The 16,322-nt window shown below is 43.7% G+C and overlaps 1 long non-coding RNA gene across 1 annotated transcript in view; it reads left to right on the top strand.

Moving 5' to 3' along the window:
• The first annotated feature begins 6,324 nt into the window (after nucleotides 1-6,324).
• LOC141571298 (uncharacterized) overlaps nucleotides 6,325-16,322 on the top strand; it is an 81,909-nt gene continuing 71,911 nt past the window's right edge. The window contains exon 1 of the long non-coding RNA XR_012496059.1: nucleotides 6,325-6,523. This is a non-coding gene — a long non-coding RNA (uncharacterized LOC141571298). The remainder of the gene's footprint in view (nucleotides 6,524-16,322) is intronic.

Genomic DNA, 16,322 nt, shown 5'->3' with positions numbered 1-16,322 from the left:
ACTATTAAAATAACAAAACAAAACTATTTAATATACATTTTTAAATAAGTAACATAGTCACATAGTTTTAAAATATATGAAAAGAGAAACATTGAGAAATCTCTCTTCTACCCCAATTTTCCCAGCTCCTCATCATGTCCCTTACCCAGCACCCCAGGAAAACACTGTCATTAATTTTTAGGTTGGTGCAAAAGTAATTGTGTTTTTTTGCAATTATTTTTAACCTTTTAAACCACAATTACTTGTGTACCAACCTATACTCACATGTTTCCAGTGTTTTTTAATACACACAAAAGGAAATAAAAAACATGCTTTAATTTTTACCTCTTGTTTTTTAATACAAAATTGGCATAACATGCACACTTTGGCATGTTGCTTTTTTATTATTAAATTGACCTATTAGATTGATTTTGAGATCTTTAAATATCACTACACAGAGAATTCTCTCCATTCTTCTTTACAGTTGCACATATTCCATTACATGCATGGTTTTAACAGTTGAGGAAAGGTTGATCCCAGGGTATAATCAATTGTTTGATTTTTTTCAAATTCTACTCTTGGGGAACCCTCATTTTTCCTTGATATTGAGGCAAGTGGGACCAAGAAGGCAGCCAGCTGAGAAGTAATCAAAAGTGTTGAAAAGTTCTGACATCCTCCTTTCCATCTCTCTGTGCACAGGGGAAGAGACGGCAAGGACACATCCTTCTTTTTCTTTCTCATGCTCACCGCATACTGCCCAAGGGCCTTCTGTGGCTGTTTTGCTTTATATTTTGTTTAGGCCAAATTTCTTCATAAATTCTGTTGGGGTTGGAGGCAGGCAACACCAGTATGATTTTCCTGGACTCCCAAAATTTTCTAGCAATGGCCCTAGGTGTAGTTGTCATCTCAACACAAGAAAGGGTTAGTTCTCAGCTTTGCAGGAAGATTTTTTGGCCTACAGCTGGGCTGTGGACATATGTTGAGAATCATTACTCTATAAGTTAGGAAGAAATAATTATTGATCAAACCATAAAACTATAGAATTTAAGTGATAGATGAGACCTAAGAGGGCACCTGCCCCAAGAGCTGTGAGCTGTGCCCCACAGGAACCTGCATTTTCAGTTAGTAAAACATCAGATGGTGTCAGAAAAATACATAAAGAAAATATGAAATGGATAGAAGTTTTTCATTAAAAAGTTTCTCCCTGAAATCTTTGGTGACTGCTCGTTCTTTTCTACTAACATACCACAAAATCAAAAAAACTGAATAGAAAATAAGCATTAATAGAAAAACAGTCCACTTATCACAAATGTGTGTTCATGTAATGTATGGGTATACACTAGCAAATATATGTCGATATGTTATGCTAGTACTAATTACATGCCGTATAATGGAAAGACATATTTCAATTCTTTATGGTATTCCATAACGGATGAAACCTTCTAAGATTCCAAGGACTCTGCCATTTGCATAAAAGGAAAATTGTGATCAGCTCCAGTTGTTTTTTCTAGGTTGCACTTGTAGGTTTTCTGATAGATGATCTGAATGCTCAAATGCTCAAAATTTCAGGCAACTCCCTTTGGTATAAGGCAGCCTCGTATATTGCTCAGAAAATCAAGTTTTTAGAATGTCTCCCTTCTGTGGGCCAGTCTTCCCTTCCTGTGCCTTTTTGGTACTGGATATGCCCTACAGAACAGAGAACACATCCACTCCTCACTACTTTCTATCACATCCTTGAAGCATCTGTAGACAGCTTACATCTCTTAATCTTGACCACTTTTCTTCAGGCCAAATAGAGGCCACGTTAGAGTGAAGGGAAGAGAAGAGTCCCGTTATGACCTGAGCAAGTCGCTGACTCTATCTGGGCCTAGATTTATTTGTTAACAAAGGAATAGTCCTGCCCTGCCTACCTCACAACATGATGCAATTGAATTGGGTACTAGACTTACAAATATGTTGTCTTTTTAAAGAGAAATATAAGCCATTACCTGAACTATACCATGTTTTTTAACCTTTCCTAATGGCACTCAGAACTAAACTCATTGCCCTGGAAGTGGTCCAGCCAGTTCAGAATCGAGTGAGACTATTATCTTCTACCGCCTGGATATCACATTTCGGGCATCCTATATCTATATTTTTCTTGAAAAATGTCAAGAACTTCACGAAGTTGGAATCACCTCTTTACACAGCATGCGGAATGTGTTACTCTAAGAGGTGAACCTGCTAAAAACATCTATCAATTCACACAATTGCTGAATGCTAAGCATAAAACCAATGCTGGTGTATGGAAGACAAAATGGGTAGAAGACACAGTCCTGCTTTCAGGAATTTATGGAACAGTTGAGCTATCAGACAAAGCACATAAAGCAACCAGACGGCAATAGAAGACACCACCGAAGGGAGAATAAATCACCCAAAGGCCAATAGAGCTTCGGAGACCCAGGGCCTGAGCACCAGACAGGAGAGGTCAGGAAAGGCTGTAGAGGGAAGGTGAGCCTGGAACAGGCCTGGAGGGGGGAAATTGAGCTGCAAAACAAAGAGAAATAAAACTGGCACATATGAACATAAGGGGAATAAAAACTACACCTTGAATTAGAACAAATCAGTGCTGGGAGAGTTTATATAAGATCTTTACATAAGCACACAATTGCAGGAAATTGAATGTTTGGAGGATATAGCTAACATTTAGGAAGGAAACATGCCTTCTCCCCAGATATCTCTTAGAGTTCCTTTCAGAGGCCCACCTTTTCTTATTCTTTTCATCATTTATTTACCCAACATAATTCAACCTTCTCCAATGGGATAGATGCTGGGGATTCAGGTATAAATATGGTACCATGTCTCCCTTGGAGAAGCTCCCAGCCAGCTAGAAGGAAAAGCACATACACTCTAATTTTACCTTCACGTGCTCTGGACCTCATTGCAGGTAAGTCTGGAGTGATTTGGGGGCCCTGAGAAAGGCACAATTCCTCGTGCCAGACAAGAGCTCTGGGAAGGGTTCACGTAGCAGGTGTCATGGACGCTGTCTGAGGATAAGTATAGCGTTCCTCAGAAAGTGAGGACGAAGGGCAGGGCAGACCAAGAAAGCTACCCACGATGTCCATGGAGTTGCCAAGTGCACGGCACACTGGGGGCAATGGTGGACACTTCATGTGGCTCCAGGGCAATTTTCACAGTCAAAACGTGAGTCTGAATTACACCGGACGTTTCCCCCAATTCACCTGGGGAGGGAGCAGAACGCCTCCTTTGAAGGTTTTGACCAGATACGTCCTGGACATGTGGATTTGGAAAAACTCCCTGGGTGTTTCCGATGTGAGTCCTTGGTTGAAAGGTTAAGAGTCTAAGAGTGGGGCAGAGAGATGGAATGGAAATACAGCTTGGCTCATCCTCTGTGGTGGTTTTAAAATAGGCTCACAGTTCTTTGCTACTCCTCCATTTAGGAGGTGGAGGTTAATTTCCCTCCCCTGGAGTACGGGCCCAACCCAGTTACTTGTTTCTAACTAAGAGAAACAGGCAGACGTGATGATGTGTGTAAATATCGTACAAAGTCCCCGTGGTTCCTTTTTGCTTTCTCTCTGGGATCTCTCACTCTGCAAGAAGCCAGATCATGTTGTAAAGATACTCAAGCAACCCTATGGAGAGAGCCACGTGATGAGAAATGGAGGCCTCCAATCAACAGCCATGAAAATGATGTTAAAAATGGATCTTCCAGTTCCCTCGAGCCATGAGCCAGAAATATTTGTATTTATCATGCCATTTATTTTCTGCGTTTTCTGATGTTTTGACATCTGAGGCCTTGCTGACACTGGAGAGACTGTGCCTCCCAGGGCAACTAATTCCCACAGACAGCAAATATCTTAGTTCAGGCGGCTATGACAGACTACCATAGCCTGGTAGCTTATAAACAAAGGAAATTTATTTCTCATAGTTCTGGAGGCTGGGAAGTACAAGATCAAGGTGTCAGCAGATTCGATGTCTGGTGAGGGCCTGCGTCCTGCTGCTTCCCCGTGTAGCCCTGTGTGGCATGGCATGGTGTGGCATGGTGTCCCCCTTCCTCTTGGGAACTGTGAGTAACAAACTCTTTCCAGTAGCCGTTGTCTCCAGATCTGTTGGCATCACTATATTGAATAAAAACAAAACCTACATTCTAAAACCCACCCAACTATAAACTTTTTTCTTGAATTTCTGACCTATGGAAACTATGAGATAATAAATGTTTGAAGCAGTAATTTGTTATCAGCCATAGATAAGTAATGCAGCCTGTGAAGACTTTCAGATTTAGAAATTAGGGAAATATCATAGTTTGTAAGAAGAAAAGCAGCGTGCTCAATTTTTATTAAAAAAGGCATTGATGGCAGCAGTTGGGGATGGTAAGAGAGGGAGTGGCCATAGTACAGAGAAACGAATGTATTGGACCCTCCACTATTCTAGCCAATGTGACAAGTCTGACCCTTTTATCTTGTTAATCCATCCTAGACCTTGTCGTCTTAGATTATAACTAAAAAAACATACAGAGGAAAGAAAAAAAAGAATGTATGGAGGATTTGACTTATTTCATTTGCTATTTTCCAAAGCATTCTATTTTATCAATGCCTCTTTTGGCAGTGTTTATTTTCCCTGGGAGGGCCATCCTAAGAAAGATCTAGTATTAACAAGTGTCTCCTTTCTTACCTTATTTTCCCCACTGTTTGAAGAGTCCAAAACACCTGTGACTTTCTCCTTTCCTGTGGCTTTTGCCTTGCTTATTTAGTTTAATGATATCAGAAGACCTGACCCAAGGGCTAAAAGCTGGGGGACATTCCATTTGTGTAAAAGCTTAGAGATTAGGGAAATTAGACCTGGCAGGAGAAGCATGAAACTGGGGTTTATTGTGCTTGGAAGGAAAAGGCTTGGGGTTGATTTACTAGGTTGATGCAAAAGTAACTGTGGTGTTTGTAATTATTTGTAACCTTTTAAACTGCAATTAGTTTTGCACCAGACTTTGTCATGTGTCTGATGGGATTCGCTCCTCTGTGGAGGACAGGGATGAGGTCAGCTGTTTGTCTCCATAGAAGAAAGAACAGGGTGACAGGGGCCTTATCCCCCGCATGCAGGACTGAGCTTAGAAACGGGAATGGTTTTATGATGACCACGGAGCCACCCATGCAAAGCAGAATTACTCAGCAATAACAGTCCACATATTCATATCATGGTCTTCCGAAGGTATAACCCGTGCATACTTCTAATGATTTCTTAAAACCTGTATTATACTATGTAAGAAAAACAAATCTGAACAGACTGTTTTAAAACAAAGAATAATAGTAAGTTATTCAGTTGATGTTGTAAGCACTCTTGGAGGAGGCAGGGAGAAATATGCTTTTAGAATTGATTAGATTTAAAAATAATACCATGCCATATTCTTGGAATTGGAGCAAGATAGAAATGTGCGGATTAGTGATTCCAGAGGTTGGAGAACTTGTCTCTCAGACACAGTCCCAAGACCCTGAGGGGACCCAGATCTACCAGGAAGATGCTTCGTGGCTTTCCTTTTTCCTATAAAAGGCTCCAGTAATTTCCAAGGCATATTTGTAGGGCATGGAGATGTAACATGGCAGCTTCAGACAAAACAACAAAATGAAGTTTCATTTATATTCAGAGGATTTGCTTGATTCTTCACGACTGCTCACATTGCTGGAGGATTAATCTCCAGTGAGGACCAGTGGATGTATGAAGCGAAAAAGAGCAAGGGAGATGGGTCTTACTGTCCCCTTTGCCCGCTGAGTGCACTAAACCAGCAAGCCCCTCACTCACGGGGGTGGGACTAGGTCTGATGGTTTGGGGATGGATGACACAGCAGGGGCACTTCTGAGTGGACTCGGGGACCTCCTGCCAACCTTCCGCCCTCACTAAGCCTTCCTTCCTTGTCCAAGTCCAGAGACAAAACACTCCGACCAAAGCCAACTGACAGCCAGGGCCTGAATGCACAAGCGCGCACAGGAAGCACGTCGTTCTCCAGCGCCGCCCCTTCCTCTAGGTGGCAGCACACTCCGCGGAAAGCAGGGCAGAGTCCTAGCCAAAGAAATGCCCTTTCCCAGGAGGATGGCTCTGCAGAGGTAAGGCCAGGTCACTGCCCTGCCTCATCTCTCGGCCTGTCGCTGCTCGGTCATCCTGCCGTGCTACTGCCCCCCCCGCCCCGCCCCAGAGTGTTGGACATGGATAAACACATGTGCACCCACATACACACTCACACACTGCCTCATGCACAGACACATATATGCACACACATTCATACACAAACACAGTGTAATGACCTGAATGCTTGTGCTACCCTCCCCCCTCCAGAATTTACATGTTGAAAATCCTCACCTACAATGTGATTGTATTAAGAGGTGGAGCCTTTGATCAGATGGAGTCATGATAGGATTAGCGTCCCTATAAAAGAGACTCCACAGAGCTCTCTTGTCCGTTCCTCCAGGCGATGACAGAGTGAAAAATCTGCAACCAGAAGAAGCCCTTCACCCACCCAGGCTGGCATCTCGATCCTGGACTTGCAGCCTCCAGAACTGTGAGCAATGAATTTCTGTTTATAAGTTACCCAGTCTGTGGTATTTTGTGATAGCAGCCTGAACCGACTAAGGCCCTCCCCAGTATGCACTCACACACGTGAATGCACGCTCACAAGCTCACACCGCAGAAGCATGCATATGTACGTGCTCACAGGCTCACACACTCACAGACACACACAGCACCTCCCTGAGGTCACTCTGCTCTCGCTAGTTCTGAAGGTCAGTGAAATGGCAGCTCTGGCTTCCCGGCCCTTGGGTTAGTCTTAACTGTTTGCTACCATCTCGTTAATGACTCCTCAGCATATTAAATGACAGGAGAGTGTATTTTGCTTTCCCGGGTAATCCCCAGCCCAGAGGGCTCCAGCTGGTCAGAGTGACGTGGGGGTGCTGACGTGATCTGCCTGCCTTGAGCCCACACACCAGGTCTATATAAGGGGCTGTGTCCCTAAGGCACACTGCACCCCTGCCCCTCCCCACCCTCCCAAACCATAATCCTGACATTCACAGCGGGGACGCCCTCTTTGGTGACTCACCCTGCGTCCACAGAGAGTAACCAGGGATGCCTGAAATGCCAACCACTCAATCAGGGAATTTGGCACCACACTTTGAACCTGCAAATGCCCGAAGCATGTGGCCATGGGCATCTGACACAGGAGGCTCCCGATCCCAATCCTTACAGGGACGTCTTGGGTGGCTGCCGGTCCTATGACAAAGTGATCCTTAGTGCAGGGCCACAAGTGAATCCTGGAGACAGGAGATGCGTGTAAAATCCTTATGAATCTGGGCACCGCTTGGAGAGTAAAGGGCTGGCATTGGAAGAAAGGCCTCGGGTCTAGCCCAGCAGTGCCACGTGTGTGTAGTGATGAAATGTTCTGGGCCTTACAACCCTCACTTGGAAAATGAGGGATATAATACCTACTGTCTCAGCTTCAATAATACCACAATAAATGATATAAATGAAAGAAACACAGTCTTGGAGGGCTACCCACTGCCTGCTCCTTGGGTCCTGAGGACATTTCTGAGCTGGCTGGAAGTTTCCTTTGGGGCAGTCCCAGCACCTCACCTGGTTTCCAGCTGCTCAGGCATGGCAGTCCTATTTTGGGGTCTGCTCAGTTCCAATTTCTCAGGGACCCTCAGACGTTTGATATTCCTTCTGCAGGGCTGACAGACCCTGCAGTGGAGCCACTCTGCCTCTTTTCTAGGAGCTAACTGCCTGGAGCTCTGGAGCTGACCCAGGCCGTGGAGCCCATTGCAACACTTTGCCTCAGAGCACCAAGAATCTTACGCTCTAAGAGTGTGGTCAGCAACCCAGTCCTGCCTCTCTGTGCCCTGTAATTCAAAGACAGTTCTCAGAGTCAGTATGACCTCTTGAAGATGTACCATCAATGATACTCATTGATGGAGTCTGCACCATCCCATAAAGTTGAGCCCACATGATCCAGGCTCCCTCCCAACATTAGGCATTGGGAATAAAGCTCCTCCTATCCTATGTGAACACCCAGCTGTCCTGTACCTCATCGAACATCTACAAGCAAACACTGTTATTTTCAGTCTTCAACCTTCAATCTTTTCCCCTGGGTGGCTCTTACAGGCTTTCCACCTGGCATTTCCACACTTTCGTCTTACCTAGGCATCTTTATAACGTAGGTGTCTCCTCTCTGATGAGCTTGTAAAATACTTGTTACAGCTATTGTTGTAGTGGAGAGATCAACCACCAAGTTCTGTAAGAAAGGCAACAAATACATTGACCTGCTCGAATATAATGTGTCAGTAATTAATGCTGTTTCCTCTAAAAAGCTGGCCTTTTGTATGGAAAGAATGAAAGGAGCTGATAGTCAAGCGAGAAGAGCTTGCTACCATAAAGCTATTGGACCTGAAATTGGCAGTAAAATGGGGGCTTTGAAGACAGACTGCTGAGTTTAGAATTTTGGCTCCTTCACCTACCAGCTTTGTGGTAATAGGCAAGTCAGGGAACCCATCCAAGGTCTCAGTTTGATCATCTGTGAAATGGACATACTAGTAGAACTTGTCTTATAAATTGGTACCCAGAGGTAATCCATGTAAAATTTCTTACCATAGTACCTGGCACAGAGAAGCACTAAATAAATGTTGGTTACTTATTAATAATCACACTCATTAACAGAAATAAAGCCAGCTAATAGGACAAAATGATAGAAACACCAAGAACTTAAGTTAAAGATTGGATTCTTCCACTTTCTAGTTCTAGTTTCTGAGTTTCTCAGAAAAAGTTATCTAACTTCCAACTTGAGTCATTGCATCTCTAAAATGGAATAACAGTGACACTCCCTCCCAAGGTACCATGAGGTTTCAATGAGTGATAAGACCTGGAAATGCTATTCCAGTGTTGGTTAAAATAATAAAAGAAAAAAAATTCTAGGTCTGTATATTCTTGAGACATAGAGCGAATGAGACCACATATGCTGACATCCTTCTAAGTCTGTTAAGCTTTACCCAGCGTAAGGCTCCTCAATGGTGCCTAAACGGAGACGCTGAGGAAAGATCACACGGATGACTTCCAGGTTAGGTCGTAACGAGGAGCAGAGCCTGGCCGAGAACCTGGGACTTAGGGCCTGAATTCTAGTGGCTCGTTCTTATTTAAACATCCCAGTGAACAGCTGTGCCCCTTTCTCATGGAGTTACTTTGAGTCAATGTCCACCGATCTCACTTAGTGAGTGTTCAAGAGACCAAATAGCGTGGGTCCCAGGAGACTGCCTCACATTTCTCCTGCACCGTGACTCCTGTAGTTTAAAATAAGACATTTAGGAAAAGAAAACAAGCTAGTAAATAGTAGGGCTGTTCTCATAGTGATGATACTCTTGGTAGGGCCCGAGGTAGCTTTTAGTACAGAGTCGAAGGGGGCACTATATAAAGTTTTCCTGCCATATCGTGGGGAAAGATTTCTCTCTAAAATGGCATGGGAACTGTGTGTCAGGGATGCAAGACTTTTGGTGGTGGTGGTGGTTATGCATCTTAGGCACCATTAAAAAGGTGGGAAGAGAAATTCACAGAGAGCATGTTAAATACCACTGCAGATGGCATGGAGGCTATCCTCCAAAAAGGAACAGGCCTGAGTAGTGTGGCTGGAAATGCAAGAGTGCTGGGGTACAGTGCAACGGGCAGTGGCCTGGCTGCCCCCTGGCCAGGGACCTGTTTTCTCACTTCTCCTCGCAGGGGGCGGGGAAGGAAGCTTGACGTGCATACTCTGAAATGCATGGTCTCAGTGCATTCGGATGAAAGAGGACACCAGTTCTGGCTTCCAGAGATCAGATGTTGTTATGTCCCCTCTCCCGAGAGCAAGCAGATGGCTTAATTCAGTGGTTCACAAAGGACCAGAAGCAAGAGCATCACCCAGGACCATATTCTGGACATAGATTCTAGGGGCCCAGGCAACTCTGAGGGGGGAGCCAACAATCCATGTTTAACTAGCCCTCCAGGAAGTTGGGAGGTACGCTCACATGTGAGAACCCCTGGTTTATTTAAACATCAGTGTGAAGAGATAAATATTTATTCAAAGCTATAAAGGGTTAAACATAAACTTGTCTTATTCAGCTATTCTGTTTCTAGGAATTTATTCTATGGACACAGTCATATAAGTGCCCAAAGATGTGGGCATGAGTTTTATAAACAATGGAAATATCATGAAGATCTTTCTAACAGAACAATGGTGAAATCACTGATGGCACATACATACAATGAAAGTCTAAGCTTTCTAACAATGAGGAACCTAGTCTATAAAGATGCTTAAGATCTGTTGTTCAAGGAAAAAAGAAATTGCACAACAATCTACCAAATGTAATTCTATTTGTATTTGTAAAAGGAGATAACATGAGTATACATGTAAACACATTAGTTTGTGTCTGGAAAATATACAACGTGAGTGTGAATTAATTTAATAATTTAAAAACAACCCCCCAGTGAAAAGAAATGAAAGCCAAAAAATTACGCAGAGAGAACTCACAACATTTCTCTGGGTACTGCCCTTTCTCTTACCACCCCTATCCTCTCAACGGCTATTATTATTATTCCCATCAGACTAACACATCAGCTCATTTCCTTGTGTCTGTCTTCCATGGAAACCGAGATATAAGGTTTCATGATGCTTGAAGATATTAAACAGCCTCATAACATTATTTCCAGACTAAATAGTTTAATCTTGCTGTCTAATTTCTCCTCAGAAAACCTTAGTCATCTCTGAGGTTCTTCTGTGGAACTGTCTATAGTTGTGCCAATTTGGAGATGTCAGGCTTAGGCAAAATTAATTTCCCCAGATAGGTTAATTTTATTAGGGTAGTTATGAACCAACGGTTAATTATGATCGCAACACTCTTTGTAATCATTGGCTGAGGGATATTCGATTAATAGATAAAAGGAAAGTAAAATTTAAAATGTAGTGTGAATGAAGGAATGTGAGAAATTAGGGAGGGAGGGAGCGAAGGATGGAGAAAGAGAGAGAGAGAGAATATAGAGGTTTTCAATTATCAGCCCTTGACCCTGAAACTTGCAGAAACTGCTCTGACACAAAGCAGCCGTGCAAGGGGATGCCTCAGGCTTCCTCCGTAGGGGCCTGGAGATCAAAGCCCTCTGTGATGGGGGCATCCATGCTGATAAGATAGTAAGACCATCTGTTAATTTCTGATTGTTGGGACTGCAAAGCACCCACAGGGACAGCTGCCCCCACAAAGGAGCCCTGATTACCCAGCTTTCCAGATACTGCCAGAAGACTTAGAGGAGAGAAACGATCAAAACCACAACCAAACCACTTCTGTCTTCTCTGGCCAGGAAATAACCAGCTAGATAGACAAGGACACATACCTGTATGTACACCTATGTCCCAAGAGCAGGCATGAGAGAGAAAAGGATGACACTCGGGGAGGAACACGTGTGATTGAAGGTATTCTAAGTCTGTCAGTGATTTATTTTTTTCTTTCTACCATTCTGTCTTAAGTTCTCCCATCACAAAAGATGTATTTACTCATTTTATTTGGGAAAAAACAAGAAATGTGCAGATAGGAGTTAGTTTCCCAGGAAATATCCAAGCCAAGGACAGTTTTCCTTTGGATCCTGACTCTGCAGAATGGAGCTTGGCAGATGTTCCAAATTAATAGCTTCTGAATGGGGTTCTTTAACTTGAAACTCGGCAAAATAAGAATAAAAGGACTGTGAAGTACCAGAGCACCACTGTGGTGAAATGTATTAATACCATGGCGCAATGATGGCGCCCAACCTGCTTCGTGCTTGTGGACAGTGTGTAATCCAGGACAAGCCCCACTGCCCCGGGGACTGGTAACATTTCCTAGCCACTAGTGATTGAGGCAAGGTCCTGTTCTTGGTCCTCCTGTGTTCTCTGCATCATCCTTTCTTGGTTTCTGCACTTAGATTCTGTATTAGTAATTGGTTGCTGCAAAACAAATTACCCCCAAATTAGCAGCTTGCCCAACAAACAATTATCTCACATTTTCTGTGGGTCAGAATTTGGGAATAGCTTAGCCAAGTGGTTCTGGCTCAGGGTTGCTCATGAGGTTGCAGGGAAGGCCGAGGGCATCTGAAGGCTTGCTGGGGCTCACTCCCATGGCTGTTGGCAGGGTGCCTCAGTTCCTGGCCCCATGGGTCTTTCTCTAGGGTTATTGAGTGTCCTCAGACGTGGCTTCCTCCAAGGTGAGCGATCCAAACAAGAGAGGAAGGAAAAAGCTATGGCCTTTTATGTCTCAATCTCAAGAGTCACACATCGTGGCTCCTATCACATCCTGTCTGTCAGAAGTGAGTCCTTCCCGGCAGTCCCCATTCAAGGGGAACGAATCAGGTTTTCCTTTTGAAGGGAGGGGCATTGAAGAATCTGTGCGCATAGTTTGAAACCACTGCAGCCTCCATGGAATGTCACATTTACTCCATCACTTACTTGTTTGTGCATCTATCTGTCCATCTCTCCATTTATCCAATGCATTTTTCGTGAGTGCCTGCTAGATCTAAGCACCATGCTAGAGGTAAGTTGTAGGTGAGGCAGACATGGAAGTCTACCCTCACTTCTCCACCCACCCCTAGAGCTTAGTCTAGTGGTTAGACAGATATCAGCAAGAATAGTAGGATTTAAAAAATACATTTTAATGCCTGCAGAATTGTTTCTTACAGGGGCAATGATCTTTGCTTGATTTAGGAGCCAAGTAGATAGTCCGTTTTAAGGTGAAAGCAAGCCCCTGAGGGCTTACCAAGTGAAAGCACTACAGGAAGACTACAGAGCAGGGGATGGTTAGCTGCTCTGTAGAAGAAGTGAGCAGGAATGGGCACTATACTTTGCTAGGAAGGGCACCAAGGTGAAGTGCCAAAGGGCATTTAATAACAAGGGATTCTAACGCCCAGCTTAAGTGGTTTGTGTTGCTGTGATGTAACCTCCTCCCCATCTTCTAAACCTTTCAACTCTTGAGCTGTTCATCACATTTGGGATTCCAGTCCATGCTGGTGACTGAATTTTTGATGCTCTTGCCTGCTCTGGCATAATCTATAGTATAAAAATACCAAGAAGCCAGAGAACTGAGCTTGTTAGGATTTTGTGAAGCAGTTGGCACAGATATACAAGGACACAGGGAGGAGAGGCATAGTTGGGGAGGTGGGGAGCAGGTCTGGTCATGGACTCAAGAAGAGAAGTGACTCTAGATAGGCTACTCGATAGTAAGGAAGAAGAGCATTTAAGATGGGACATTCAGAGAAAGCCGAAGAACTAGGAACAATAAAGGTAATGACCTAGAAGAATAGATTATGATCAGGAAGGCAAGTTTTAATTTATGATATTAGAGGTGCGACATCCTGGGTGATTGTAGAGGCTTAACTGTGGCGATGACATAAGAAGGAGAAGAGGAGTAGAGTGAGGTGAGTAGAGATGAGGCATTGCAGTGGCTGAGGTGCTGGATGGCACGTTTGTGACGGAGTTGAAGTTATTCCAAGCCCAGCAGTACCTGAGATGGAGACCATGTCCAATCCAGCTCAATGAAGGTCAACCGTTCAGTGCTTCAATGAATGAGAATAATGGATAAACAGTAGTGGTGAGGGTGATGGGATCAAAGAGGCATGAATTTCAAGGGCACATGGACTCTTCCCAGAGACTGGACAGGCTATATTCACAGAGCTTCCAGGAAGAGGATGCATGAAAACACAGTCTGTACATCCAGCCTGAAGTGTGAGGGAAAGGGGGCAGCAATCTCTTGTCAGAGTTCCAGATAGCTGGTTCTTCAGGGACAGAAGGAGACATACCGATCTTTGGTTAAGATTATAAGGGAGATTGTGTTCCATAGAAAAGTTACCAAAGCATGCCAGGGAAGGGTTTGGGGTAATAGAGGGAAGCACTTTTATAGAACAGTTTTGAGTCAGGCATGAGTCATATGACTTACACTGGTATAATATCTAAAGGGTGAGCCATCCACCACATGTGATACGATGGTGATGGGATCTATTACCTCACTGGTCAGTTATTTCCAGTCTTGCTGATGGCTGTGGCTGCTACAGAGGTTGGTGGGAGCTCTGTCCTGTCTGGTGCTGATGCAAATGTGGGCATCTCCTGAGTGCCACCATCCCTATTTCTCAGCCCCATCTCTTGGCTCAGTGCTGTGGGAGTTTCTTCATTTGCATGTAAGACATCTATAGAGGTGCTTCTCAACGTGGGGTGTGTGGACCTGTGTGGATTCTTGAACTCTTTGCAGTCTTTCTACAACAAGATACAAGTACAGAAATTGAGAGTAAGCATTTAGAAACATTTTCAGTAATCTGACATCACCGACCATCCTAGCACATGAACCATTGGTCCAAGCAATGTACATCGAGTTAGTTATTGTTGAATTTGTGTGATAGGTTGAATATGACATAAGCTGTTTAGTGGCCTGGAAGTATATTGGTCTATGAAACTTGGAAACTTATAAATATATCAATTATCCTTTACTGTAGATACTTTGAAAAGCGTGGATCTATAGCTCCTTCAATGCTTTATAATGATGATGTTTTTCTAACTCAGTCATTAATTAGTAAAGGAGGAAAGATATTGATAATAAGTGCATGTGTTCTCTTTGCTATTTATATATAGATTCAGATGTTCCTATTCATGTCCCTGGTTCCTTTAAAGAGTCTAGTGGTCACTCCCAGATAGTCTGATTCAGTAAAACTTGGGAGGGGTCTGGATCTGCTTTGCCAACTTTCCCTGCCCCTACCCCCAACTGCCCCTCCATCCTGAGCTTGGAAGGGTGGCGCTTTGAGAAAAAGTGACCTGTAAGAGGGAAACACTCAATGCCTCTGGGCAGATCATGCACAGTTTGTGCTAGAAAGGTGGGATCATTGGACCCCACTCTTGGTACCAGAGGATGCTCTAGATGCAATCCAGAAGCCAGAGCATTCATAATGATTCTCCTGAAGATTTGATCTCCTATGTGAAAAAATGAGAGGTTTTATGCAGCTTAATACTAAGGTTTTCCAAGAATAACATACGTGTTAGTAATGATGTTCTTCTCTCAGGTACGGTGAACGCATAAGATAAAGAGGTGTACTTTGTCTTCTCTTTTCTTAGTCTTCTTAGCATCTTAACGTGAGGTTGTAACCATGCAACCCTTTGCAAGAAGGTCTTGTGAAGCAGAAAACAGATTTTACAAGGTCTAGCTCTTTTGTTGTTGTGGTTTTCCTGAAGCAAAATTAGTATCTAGTGAAGTCACTTTTATAGATTTTATTGTTTCCAGTGCCAATTTTAAATTTGCACAGATATCCCCAAATTATGTGGAGTTAAAATAACCAGAAAGCTCAAAGCAGACCATTATTTGCGGGAATTCTCCACTCTCCCTGTTCTGTTTTGTTCCTCCTGGTTTTACATTACTGTTGAGGCGTCAAAGTCAATACAAGGGCTGGGGACATTGCGGTGACCACACAATATTCATCCAGCACCTGGAGGAACTCACACTGGCTTATTCTCTAGAGGAAGGTGTGTGAACAGCAACCTTCACCGTAAAGGGTTTGTACAGGAAGCAACCTCACCCTCTTTCTCCACAGTATGAGGATCATTTCTCTTATTTTTGATAGACAGGATTCGGGGAAATGGGATCATAACTGTGACCCACTTTTAAGAAATCCCCCAGGCCCCTTAAAGTTATTAATTATTTGGGGTTTGGGTATATCTTCTTTTGTTTCATTGTGTCTTAGAACTGGATTGTTTCATTTGCTTCAGTTTTTAAAAAGTTGTCTCGGGTATATATGACCAACTTTTTTTCTTTGTAAAATAACAAGGGCTTGCAACGTCACTCTGTAAGATACATTATTTATACAAGGCTTATTTTTCATTATTTATGAATTTTATTCACTTTCAATGCTATCTCATTTAATTTTTGAAACAACTTTATCAGAGGAATGCCACTCTCCCCATACAGGCAGGCAGGTTGGGGTGGTTTGGGAGGCAGAGCGGGGCCTCGAACCCAGAACGGGTCATCTACCCTGCTTTTAGTTGTGGCTGGGCTGAAGCAGCCCGTCCGAGATCGGGCAGGGCAATACAGAATAGGACTGCTCTGCCTGTTGGTCATGCTTGTGAGGGTGGGAGTGAGGGCCTAAGAGGGAAAGCAAGAGTGGGAAAGAGGAGGGTTCGAGGGAGGGGGGAAGAGAGAGAGAGAGAGAGAGAGAGAGAGAGAGAGAGAGAGAGAGAGAGAGAGAAACTTTAAAGGAGTTGAAGTCGGGATACATGGGTTCGAGCCCCCAACTCTGCAGTGAGCTTCCTCTGTGCCCTGAGCTAGTCCCCTGGACTTCCTGGACAGAACCTCTGT

Source organism: Rhinolophus sinicus, linkage group LG04 (assembly GCF_036562045.2).
Source record: "Rhinolophus sinicus isolate RSC01 linkage group LG04, ASM3656204v1, whole genome shotgun sequence".
In the NCBI taxonomy this organism is placed as follows: Eukaryota; Metazoa; Chordata; class Mammalia; order Chiroptera; family Rhinolophidae; genus Rhinolophus; species Rhinolophus sinicus.
The sequence above is the reverse complement of the archived record's forward strand: the minus strand, read 5'-3'. Positions and strand labels throughout refer to the sequence as shown.